Raw genomic sequence first — 12,553 nt, forward strand, 5'->3', positions numbered from 1 at the left:
CGTGCTCTCCCTTATCCCTCGAATACACCAAAATGTCATCAAAGAAGACTACGACGAACTTATCAAGACATGCACTACATACACGATTCATCAAACACATGAAAGCTGCTGGTGCATTTGTCAACCCAAATGGCATGACTGTAAATTCAAAATGCCCATAGCGAGTCCTGAAGGCCGTCTTTGGTACATCTATCTCCGCAATTCTCAACTGATGATAGCTAGACCTCAAGTCAATCTTGGAAAACATTCTAGCTCCCTTAAGTTGATCAAATAAGTCATCAATTCTGGGTAGAGATATTTATTCTTTACAGTAACCTTGTTCAACTAACGGTTGTCTATGCATAGCCTCATTCTCCCATCCTTCTTGCGAACAAACAACACATGTGCCCCCCAAGGCGAGACACTAGGTCATATGTACCCTTTCTCTAACAACTCCTCTACCTACTTTCTCAATTCTTCCATCTCTACTAGTGCCATCCTATAAGGCGCTCTAGATATGGGTCCTGCCTTTGGTATTTAGTCTATGGTAAACTCAAAGTCTCGAGTAGGTGGCATTCCAAGTACTTCATCTGGAAAGACATGTATAAACTCGTTTACGACAGGAATAGACTCAGGGGTCACAACCTCGTCCTCTATCCTTCGAACATGACACAAGTAACTTGGTAATCCCCTGCCTCAGCAATCCTTTCATCCTCAAAGATGATACCACTTTAGCTCGAAACCCCGAACTTCCCTTGCTATACTTCACCCTCTTTCCTTTAGGCCCTACAAGCTTTACTTCTTATTTGCTGCACTCAATCTCTACCTTGAAATGGCCTAACCAATCCATCTCGAGAATGATATCTAAGTCATCCATGTCAAGCTCATAAAAGTCACTAGGAAAAAACGACTTCGCCTATGGTCAAAGGAACTCCTCTATATAGCCTAGCACACTGGAACACCTCTCTCGATGGAATTGCTAAAACATTAGAGGTGGATTCAGGGTTCTTTAACCCTAATTTCTCGATCTTTGATGTGCATACAATAGAATCAGATGCTCCAGTATTAAACAATACTTTAACAGGTACAGAGTTCACATGGAACGTACCTGTCACCACATCACTCGCCGACTCTGCTTTCTTGTTATTGATAGCGGTCAACCTTCCAGTAGTTGGATGAGCTACAACCGTACTAGCTCCTACATTGCCAGTCCCGGTGTTGTTCCTATTAAACCCTCCTGACTTGAAGCTACTTTGAGCAGGGCGGTTTCCATTCCAATTCTTCTGATGGTTTTGATTCCTACCACTGTGATCATTCCCGTTCTTGTTGTTTTCGAACTTCCTGGGTTGGAGTTTTGTTGACCACCATGTTTTTGAGCTGGATGTCCATATTTCAAAAAGCACTCGTACTCTCGGTGTCCTAGCTCGCCACAATATTTGCATTCCACCAAATTTTCATTGCAGTCTTTCCCCGGGTGGTTGTTGGGACACTTGGCGCAGAAGAAGACTCTCTCCTTGCCATGATGATCCTTGATCACCTTTCGATCATTGTCACCTCTCAGCTGAGCCTTGCCATTTCTTCCATTCCCGAGGTGAATGTCATTGAAGCTTCGATGTCTCTTGTTGTTATGGCAGCTGTTTTGTTGATGAAAGCTCTCCTTTCTTTTCTCTCCACTGGTGGCTGCCACACTACTCGTCTCATCCCTTTTTCCTTTGTCCATCTTAATCAAGCTTCCAACTTGTGCAGCTCTTTGATACATAGCATCCAAAGTGGTGTATCTGTCACTATTGATATGAACTTGCACCTTATTCACCAATCCCAACTCGAATCTTTGCATCTTCTTTTCTTCGGTGGGAACGTCATCAGCCCTATATTTGACATATTCCATGAATTTCCTATAGCATTCATCCACGGACATCTCCTCTATCTCAAGCCTAGCGAAATCATTGGATTTCTGCTTCCTGATATATATTGGGTAAAACTTTTCTCGAATCAGCGTCTCGAACTCTTTCCAAATCAGCGGATTATCGAGATCACTCATCACACTATCTCTAGCGTTTGACCACCAATAGTCTGCCTCTTCTTGAAGATAGAATGCAGCCTGGTCTACCCTCAAGTTCTCAGGTGCACCACGTTAAAGATCTAGTCAAACTCTCGCAACCAACTTTTCAAAGCTGCGGGTTTCCCAGCCCCTGAGTACGTAGGAGGTTTGTTCTGAGAGATTCTCTTGCTCATGGAGAAAGCTGTCTCTGCAGTGGACTTGGACCTTGACCTCCTTTCCTCAGCCAGTTCCATAACCAACTCACGTAGTGCCTTGTTAGAAGAGTGCTGTCTCAAACGCTTGCTAGATAGAGGAGGCATTTCCTGTTAACATCATATCCAACATGAATATAAGTTTATTTTTCCATCTATGCCAAAATGACGAGAAAGTGTGCTTTCGAAGATCTTAACTCACGATCTAAACTTAATTACATGCGTACTCCTACCTCTATGATGATCAACCTTATATAATATTAAACTTATCTTCATTTTTAGTTACAAATACGAACTATATAAGCTTGGCTTAAAGGATTTCGTGAACAGTTGAAAGACGGAATTCACATATAGGAACTGAATATTTTCATACATGATTCCTGAGCACCCAACATGTAAGGCATTAACCTTCTCATACCAATAAGGTTCAATTTAACATTGCATTTAAGGATTATTATACAGATTAATAAGGTTTTACCAAAAGCTTCACTAACACTAAATAATACTCGACATTGCAAAGATCATAACTAATATCTATTAAGCAAGCCATTGTTCATAAGAAAGTCATAAGTATGACAACTTACACTTATGAATCTAATATCAAGTTAGTTAACTTAATCTACTTATGCACATGCAATGATCACCACAATGCAAACAACAGTCGTATATCTATCCAAAATCTACCCCAGCTCTCACGCGCAACGTTAACTTCAAATAGTTTCTTAAAGACTTTAAAACAAAGGCGTGTTACATTAAAAGAAAAAGCTAAAGAATTTAAATAAACGTTAAAGATTAACTTTAAAAGGTGAGTGGAAATTTCGGCAGCTCCAAAATTGAGGGTGTGACCAAGGTAGTTAAATAAGATAACACAAAAAAAATAATCCAAGGCCTCAATGCCTTCCAAAATATGTCACGACGGAATGAATCATCGTCGGCTCCTCAATCATCAACTCCAATACGGATCGTGGTTCCAGTGTTAACGCATCGGTTTTTAACGACTACAAAAGAACTATTCGTACGACCATACATGCATAAACTACGCAACAGAACTATAACAAAAAAAGGAGTCTGGTGGCTCCCTACAAAAGAATTGTACAACTTATAATACCTTATTCCATTTCAATTTCGGTTTTATTAAGTAGAATTTAGATTTAACTATATAACAATTAGAGAAATTACTTTATAGAATAGTTTTATTGATGTAATTCTCTAAGATGATAATTCAAGCTTTATTAGACGGTCATTATGTAAATATATCATTTCAAGCAAAGAAGAACAAGCAAGCAAAGAATCGGATCAGACTAAGATGAGCGGCCCGTGGAATTTAACGCGGCTCGCGCGTGCGCGACTCGCAGAGTTCTACGCGGGGTGCGGAGTTCAGTCTGTAGGCTGGGCGGCTATTTCACTTTTCCCATTTCGGCTTTCATTTTCAATTGGATATTTGGAGGGGTCTAGGAGGCGACTTTCAAAGAGGAATGATGAGCAAATCCAATGGTAAGAAGCTTCATCGATTCTTTATAAATAGGCAAGAAAGCTTAGGAATGGGGGCATCTTGTAATTTTTCATTAAAATACTTCTTCTTCTTTTCTGTTTTGCCATGGTTATGGAGTTTCAAGCTTAAATTTTCATTTCTTGAGGAAGGTTGATTGGAAACTTCTAATTACTCATTGTAAGAATTCCTCTACTTAATATATTTCTAATTGTTGAAAATTTCTTATTGTAATCTTATGAATATTGCTTGAATTAGAAATCAACTATTATACTTATTATTGCAATATTCATTTATGCTAAATCTATTTGCAAAATCAGTTAGTTTTGTACTTGGATTAATGGTAGAAACTAGTTCTAATTGTGAATGCAGATTATAAATGATTAGAATCTAAATGAACTTTTCATTTTGATTGAATACTATATGCTTGAATAGTTTTAGCAAACCTATTAATTCTCTTTTCTTAAAGCTATTGTTGGATTGAATCTATTCTCTAATTGGAGTGACTTAACTAATGATAAGAACTTTACATTCAAACTGATTTTGATGTTTAGTTACACTTAAGGAGAATAGAAGTAGAATCATCTTCACAATAGATAATCAAAAGTGAATTTCTTAAGTAAAGTATTCAATGATCAATGAGAAACAAGAAGTATACAATCAACTTAACTCAAGATATCCTTTGCATTGATTTTTAGAAAACACCATTTTTATAGATGTCACTTAGTTCATTGCTTGTCCAAGTTATTTTATTTTAGAAATACAAATCAAAAACCCCCTTTTTCTTTGTGTTATTGATTGTTTTCAATTTCATCTTCCAAAGCACATATCATACTAAAACCTTCTCAAATCCTATCTCTCTGTGGATACGAAGATTACTACCCTACTACATTAAGTTGTATTTAGAAAGTAAGTGAATTTATGTTTGGTTAGAGTTTAGGCGACTGAAAAAGGACCTTACCAAATTTTGGCAACGTTGCCGGGGAGAATTGGCGTGTTTGTATGTTTTAGTGTGAATTGTGGATCGTGTGTTTTCATTCCTTGTTTATGGTACATACTCGTAAATATAACAAAGAGGAATTACAGTACGATCCCGAATTAGAACTAACCCTTTTCAGGATAAGGAAGGAATTGAGAAACAATTTTCTAGAGTTACCATTTGCAGAAAAAGTAGAAAGAGAAATGGCTCGAAGGGAGAATCGTACCTTGAGGGAGCTCACTTCTCCCAATATTGATCAGCAACCATTGTGCATTACATATCAACAAGAAGATGAAGGTGGAACTTTTGAGCTTAAATCGGGTTTAATCCATTTACTACCTTCATTCCAAGGGTCAAATGGAGAGGATCCCAACAAGTTTTTATCTGAATTTCATGTGGTTTGTGGTGGTATGAGACCGAATGGAGCAACAGAGGAGAAGGCGAAACTTAGAGCATTCCCTTTTGCCCTAAAGGATGCGGCTAAGGATTGGCTTTATTACTTACCACCAAGTTGCGTAACCACTTGGGTAGAGATGAAAAAGAGATTCCGTGAAAAATACTTTCCAGCTTCAAAATCATCAACTTCAGCAACATTGAAGAAAATAGTGATGAATCATTTTATGAGTATTGGGAAAGATTTAAAAGGTTATGTGCGAGCTGTCCCTATCATGGGTACCACGATGAAGATCTCATTATGTATTTTTACAATGGGCTTGTCAATGATGATGTAAGAATGATAAATGCAGCTAATTGAGGTTTTATTTTCAATAACACACCAGAAGCTGCAAGGGCATTGATTGAACAACTGGCTGAAGGTTCGAGGAAATTCAACAAGAGATCCTACGATAAAAGAGCAATTAGAGAAAATGTTAACACTGAGTCTAAGGTTGGCAAACTAGAAGATCAAATGCAACCATTAACATCAATGATGAGAGATTTCATGGTTAAAGGAAAAGCACAACAAGTGAAGTCATATGGCATTTGCTCTTTTAATAAATCCTACAGATTCTTGCCCTCAGTTTCAAGAAGAAGGTAATGAAGAAGTTAGTGCAATTGGTTTTCAAAAGCAAGGGTTTCAAAAAAGAAATGATCTGTTTTCCAGTACATACAACCTAGGGTGGAAAGACCATCCAAATCTCTTGTATGGGAATCCATCAAGGAATCAACAACATCATCAACAACAATCATTCTTCAAGCCACAACAACAATCCTATCCTAGTCCCCCACTTCACGGTCAACGATCAAGTTTGAATTCCAATATGTCCTCCGAAGAAATGTTGAATACTCTAACAAAGAACATGATTCAATTCCAAGATGAGACTCGTTCTAGCATCAAGAACATTGAAAGACAAATGGGTCAAATCTCAGGAGCAGTTAGCAAGTTAGAGGCTAGAGATTCAGAAAAGTTGCCATCACAAACAGAACCAAATCCAAGGATGAATGCTAGTGCTATGACTCTTAGAAGTGGAACAGAGTTGCAAGGTAATGAGAGAACCATAGCAAGAGATAAAGAACTCCAAGAAGAAACCGTTGTGCATGAACCTTCATCTTCAGAAGATCAAGCAACCTGTCACAAGAAGAGAATAATGTTACAACGGCACCCTTACCACCATATAAACCGGTTCCACCTTTTCTAGAGGCATTGAAGGAAAGGAAAAAGCATGAAGCTGACAAGGACATCTATGAGGTTTTCAAGAAGTGTGAAGTAAACATCCCTCTCTTAGATGCTTTGAAGCAAATTCCAAGATATGCCAAATTGCTTAAAGAACTTTGTACGGCAAAGAGAAAGAAAAGATTAAAGGGAATTCAAAAGGTGAAGACGAGTGAGCACATTTCAGCCATATTTCAAAGAAAGTTACCGCCTAAATGTGGAGATCCAGGTATGTTCACTGTCCCTTATATTATAGGTGAGCTTAAATCTCAAAAAGCCATGTTAGACTTAGGGGCATCAATCAATGTAATTCCATATTTACTATATAAGTCTTTGAAACTTGGTACATTATATGAAACAAGTGTTGTGATACAATTAGCTGAAGGGTCTAACGCATATCCTAAGGGAATAGTAGAGGATGTCTTAGTTAAAGTAGGGGATCTTATATTTCCTGTTGATTTTTATGATTTAGATATGGAACATGATAAACATGCAGCACCTATCTTGCTAGGTAGACCTTTCATGAAAACTGCCAGGACTAAGATTGATGTAGATACAGGATCACTTACCATGGAATTTGATGGTAGTAAGGTAGAGTTTGACATTTATGACTCTATGAAATTTCCACTTGAGGACCATTCTTGTTTTGCTATTAATTTAGTTGATACCTCTAGTCAAGATATGTTTGATATAGATGGATAAGATAAACTCAAAGTGGCTATTGAGCATGATTTGAATGAAAATAATGAGGAATATGTTTTGAGTGATGAATTGCAGGAAGTTTTGCAAGATTTAAAGAAGCAAGAACAACTCCCACTTCTTCCTTCTCATTTAGAACCATTACCACTGACCATACCCAAGGAGAATTTGTTATCCTCTGTTTTGCAGGCACCCAAGGTAGAGCTTAAGCAATTACCCGAACATTTGAAGTATGTATTCGTTGGTGAGAATGAGACCTTGCCATTAATTATTTCAAGCAAGTTGACAAGGGAGCAAGAGAACAAGTTGATTGAAGGGCCATGGGATGGTCGATTGCAGACATCAAGGGCATAAGCCCTACTACATGCATGCATCTGATTTTGTTGGAAAATGATGCCAAGCCAGTAAGACAACCCCAAAGAAGGTTGAACCCACCAATGATGGAGGTAGTGAAAGCTGAAATTTTGAAATTACTGCAAGCAAGTATTATTTATCCAATTTCTGATAGTGAATGGGTGAGTCCTACTCAAGTTGTGCCAAAGAAAACTGGTGTTACTGTAGTGAAGATCCAAAATGGTGAGTTGGTTCCAACACGTATCCAAAATGGATGGCGTGTATGCATTGATTACCGTCGGCTAAACGCGGTGACTAGGAAAGACCACTTTCCATTGCCTTTTATTGATCAAATGCTAGAAAGGCTTGCTAGTCACGCATTTTATTGTTTCTTAGATGGATATTCAGGTTATTTGCAGGTACCTATTGCTTCAGAAGATCAAGAAAAGACAGCATTCACATGCCCATTCGGCACATTTGCTTATAGGCACATTCCTTTTGGACTTTGTAGTGCACCTGCTACATTCCAAAGGTGTATGGTGAGTATATTTTCTGAATTTATAGAAAACTTTATGGAAGTTTTCATGGATGACTTCACAATCCATGGAGAAACATTTGATGAATGTTTGAATCATCTTGCGTTAGCACTTAGGAGATGCATAGACACTAATCTCGTGCTAAACTCGGAAAAATGTCATTTTATGGTTGAACAAGGAATTGTGCTAGGTCATGTAGTGTCTGCAAAGGCTATCGAGGTAGATAAGGCAAAAATTGACATCATACAATCTTTACCCTATCCCACTAATGTTCGAGAAATACAATCTTTTCTTGGTCATGCAGGTTTTTATCGTAGGTTTATTAAAGGCTTCTCCAAGATTGCACTTCCATTATGCAGGTTGTTGTAAAAGGATGTAGAGTTCATTTTTGATGAAAGTTGCAAGAAGGCGTTTGATACGCTAAAGAATAAACTCATATCAGCTCCAATCATTCAACCCCCAATTTGGTCACTTCCATTTGAGATTATGTGTGACGCAAGTGACTACGCTATTGGGGCCGTGCTAGGACAAAGAATAGGAAGGATTCTACATGCTATATACTACGCATCAATGACCTTGACTGAGGCTCAACACAACTATTCAACCGCTGAAAAAGAGTTGTTGGTGGTAGTATTTTTGTAAGAAAAGTTTAGATGTTATTTGCTTGGTACAAAGGTTATTGTATATACTGACCATGCAGTCCTACGTCACTTGATGACAAAGAAAGAGGCAAAGCCAAGATTAATAAGATGGGTTCTTTTGTTAAGTGAATTTGATTTTGGAGGTAAAAGACAAAAAAGGGACAGAAAACATGGTAGCAGATCATTCAAGTAGGATCACTCCACGTGAAAGCATGAATTCAAACAAAGATGTCTCATCGAAATATAACATTTGTGAAGAATTTCCAGATGAGCAACTGTTCGCAGTCAAGGCTTATCATCCATGGTATGCTAATGTTGTAAATTTTCTTGTTTCTGGCAAGTTTCCCGCAGATTTCACAAAATCTCAAAAAGACAAACTAAGAAGTGAAGCAAAACACTACATTTGGGACGATCCATACCTATGAAAACAGTGTGCGGATAAAATCATACGGAGATGTGTCCCTGATGGTGAGGTAATATCAATTTTAAAATTTTGTCAGTCATATGCTTGTGGAGGCCATTTCGGACCTAGGAGAACAGCAAGGGAAATTGTAGACTGTGGATTTTTTTGGCCTAGTTTGAATAGAGATGCTTACTACTTTTTTAAGTCATGTGATAAGCGTCAAAGAGTAGGGAATATTTCTCAAAGGAATGGGATGCCACAACAACCTCTTTTATATTGTGAAATCTTTGATGTTTGGGGCATCGAATTTATGGGACCATTTCCCAACTCTTTTGGTTTTGTGTACATATTAGTGGCTGTTGATTATGTCTCGAAATGGGTGGAAGAAAAGGCCACCCGAATTGATGATTCTAGACTTATTGCAGATTTTATCAAAGCTAACATCTTCTCTAGGTTTGGAATTTCAAGAGCTTTGATAAGTGATAAGGGAACTCATTTTTGCAACCGAACCATTAGGACTTTATTAAAGAAATATCATGTGACACACAGGATATCCACCGCTTACCATCCACAAACAAATGGGCAAGTAGAAGTATCAAATAGAGAAATCAAGTCCATCTTGGAAAAGACGATCAATCTAAATAGAAAAGATTGGAGTTTAAGGTTGGATGATACACAATGGGCATACAGGACAACCTACAAAACACCGATTGGAATGTCACCATACCGTCATGTTTTCAAGAAAGCCTGTCACTTGCCTGTTGAGTTAGACCATAAGGCGTATTGGGTCGAAAAGTGTGTCAACATAAGCTTAGAGGAGTCCGATTTGCATAGAAAATTACAGCTACAAGAGTTGGAAGAAATTAGAATGAGGCTTATGAGAATGTTGAAATCTACAAGGCAAAGACTAAGGCTTGGCATGATAAGATGATAAGTAGGAAGACCTTTGAAGTCGGTCAAAAGGTTCTTCTATTCCAATCCTACCTTCGTTTACTTCCAGGAAAGCTAAGGTTCCGTTGGATATGACCATTTATAGTTGTCAAAGTATTTCCACATGGAGCTGTGGAAATTCAAAGTGAAGAAACTTCTAAAATCTTCAAGGTAAATGAGCAAAGATGGAAGCCATGCTATGAAGGTTTTCAGCCAAAAGATGTGGAAGAACAAAGCTTAGAGGATCCGGTATATTGAGGCATCGGAAGCACTAAGTCGTGCCAACGACATTAAATATATGGAGCTTCTCGGGAGGCAACCCGAGTTTATGTTTGTGTTAATTTTCATTATTGTGTTTAGTTTGATTTTCTTTACATTATACATTTTTTTTTTTTACAGGTAACCGATGCATTGGAGCTAGCTAGGAGACCTTTCAAATATAGAGTATGTAGAAAAATAAAAAAATAAAAAAAGGATGAAGTTGAAGGCAGACAGACCCAACTCCGCGCCCTGCCTAATTCTCCACGGCACGCGGAAGACATTCTAACCAAACTCCGCTCCACGCATAGAACTAAGCTGCCCGCGGAGTACCTACTGCCCACCATACATACCCGAAAATCATCAATCCTCAATCTTTCACTTCCATTTTCAAACCCAACCATTCCTTCTCTCTCAAACCCCTCTTCCTCACTTAAATCCTTCTCACATTCTTTCATTCCTAACTAAAAAATCATCATTCCAAGAAGTAAAACTACAATCCAACAACAAAAAGTCCACAAAAAATGTAAAAATTCAACCACTTTTCATGTTTTTTTCTTAAACCCTAGAAAATTTAGGGATTTTTGTTTGATGAATCATTGGGTAAAATTGAAGATATAGCTTTGAAATTTATCAACAAAGAAAATTTTGGGTCACAACAAACATCAACAAGAAACTTATTTGGAGGAAATTTTCAACACATTGTGGTATAATCAATTTCCTACCTTGTTCGTTTTCATCTTTGTAATTTTATTTTTTTTTTTGTTGATAATTGTTACTACTTTTTGAGAATTGTTAGTAGTGGTAAGTAACATTGTGGTGATTGTTGAGATTCAATTGGAAATTGGTGATTGTTGTGCTTAGAGAGGGAGTAGAAGTGAAATTTGTTGAAGTATTGAAAACAATGGCTCCTAAAAGAAGAAGAGGTGCTTCCACATCAAACCCAAATCCCTGTAATCAACTCCTTAGGGCTTCTCAACTTTGATGACAATGCTGAAATATGTTGGGGGAGACTTGATTCGAGGAATAGACAAATCTTAGAGACAAATTTTGCTTGCATACAAAGTCTAGAAACCTTAGGTTTGATGGAACCCATTGAACAATTGCTTGAGATAGTGGGTTTAACCAAATTCCTTCAAGTAGGTGCCCCAACCTACCTAAGGTACACTCTAGAATTTCTCTCAACTTTGGAAAAGGGAGAAGATGAGAAAGGTCCTTTCATCACTTTTCACTTAAATGATGAAGAATATACCATGTATTTTGAGGAAGTGAAAGAAGCTTTTGGGTGGGATTATGATTCCTTCAAGTAGGTGCCCCAACCTACCTAAGGTACACTCTAGAATTTCTCTGAACTTTGGAAAAGGGAGAAGATGAGAAAGGTCCTTTCTTCACTTTTCACTTAAATAATGAAGAATATACCATGTATTTTGAGGAAGTGAAAGAAGCTTTTGGGTAGGATTATGAGTATGACCCTAGCTTTAATACTTGTGAAGGATACAATGAGGGCATGTTTTGGGGTCACATAACTCATGGTCAAAGATGGAACAGTAAATGAAAAAATAGCCATATACCTTATCCAGCACTGAGATTCATCAACCGATTGCTTAGTGCAACAATCTTTTGTCATGGGGAACCCACAAACATACCTAAGTTTGACTTAAAATGTTTGTGGGCAATGACACCCCAAGGGGTAGGATGTCCAGATTGGGTAAATATTTGGGTTTCAAATTGCATTGAGTTGGGCAAGAAGGACAAAGGAAAAATCAACATGGGAGGGATGGTCATTGCGTTAGCATCACATCTAGGCATTGAGGTCCTTATAGATGAAGATGGAAACAAAATTTTAAAACCCTTAGGAACCCCAAATGACTATGATCATTTCCCTTTCTACCTTTATAACCTCGATGCATTAAAGAGGGCATTCATGTCGTGGATTCCACCTGTAGGAGATTCATATGTTTGGCTTTTGGGGGCAAATAATATCAAATACATGGTACTCCCTCAAGAACGCAATGATTACAGAGAATACAACCCTTGCCCAACTTTACCTACCGCCAGATGAGCACTATAGAGCCGGTGTTGAAGAGGAATATGCGACAATTGTAGCACCCGAACCTCCAATTCCACAGCAGCCCCAAGATTTCTATGCAAGTATGGAAGCTAGGATGGCTTCCATGGAGGATGCACAACTTGCATTTGGGGCTCAACTCAATGAGCTACAACAACAAGTTGATTATTTAGAGGACACAATGTATTCGATGACCAACATGGTTTCCGCCATGAATAACTTCTTTGTGTCTCAATATCCATCATACACAAACCTAACTCCCTCCTTCCAAGAAAATCTTGAAAGGCGAAGGGAGCAACGTGCCTTAAGGAGGGCACATAGCAGGAATCATTGA

The 12,553-nt window shown here is 38.1% G+C and overlaps 1 pseudogene; it reads left to right on the forward strand.

Annotated features, from left to right (window-relative positions):
- The first annotated feature begins 4,768 nt into the window (after window positions 1–4,768).
- On the forward strand, window positions 4,769–12,553 carry LOC130798935 (uncharacterized; annotated as a pseudogene).

The sequence above is a fragment of the Amaranthus tricolor genome, chromosome 13, assembly GCF_026212465.1.
Source record: "Amaranthus tricolor cultivar Red isolate AtriRed21 chromosome 13, ASM2621246v1, whole genome shotgun sequence".
Lineage (NCBI taxonomy): Eukaryota > Viridiplantae > Streptophyta > Magnoliopsida > Caryophyllales > Amaranthaceae > Amaranthus > Amaranthus tricolor.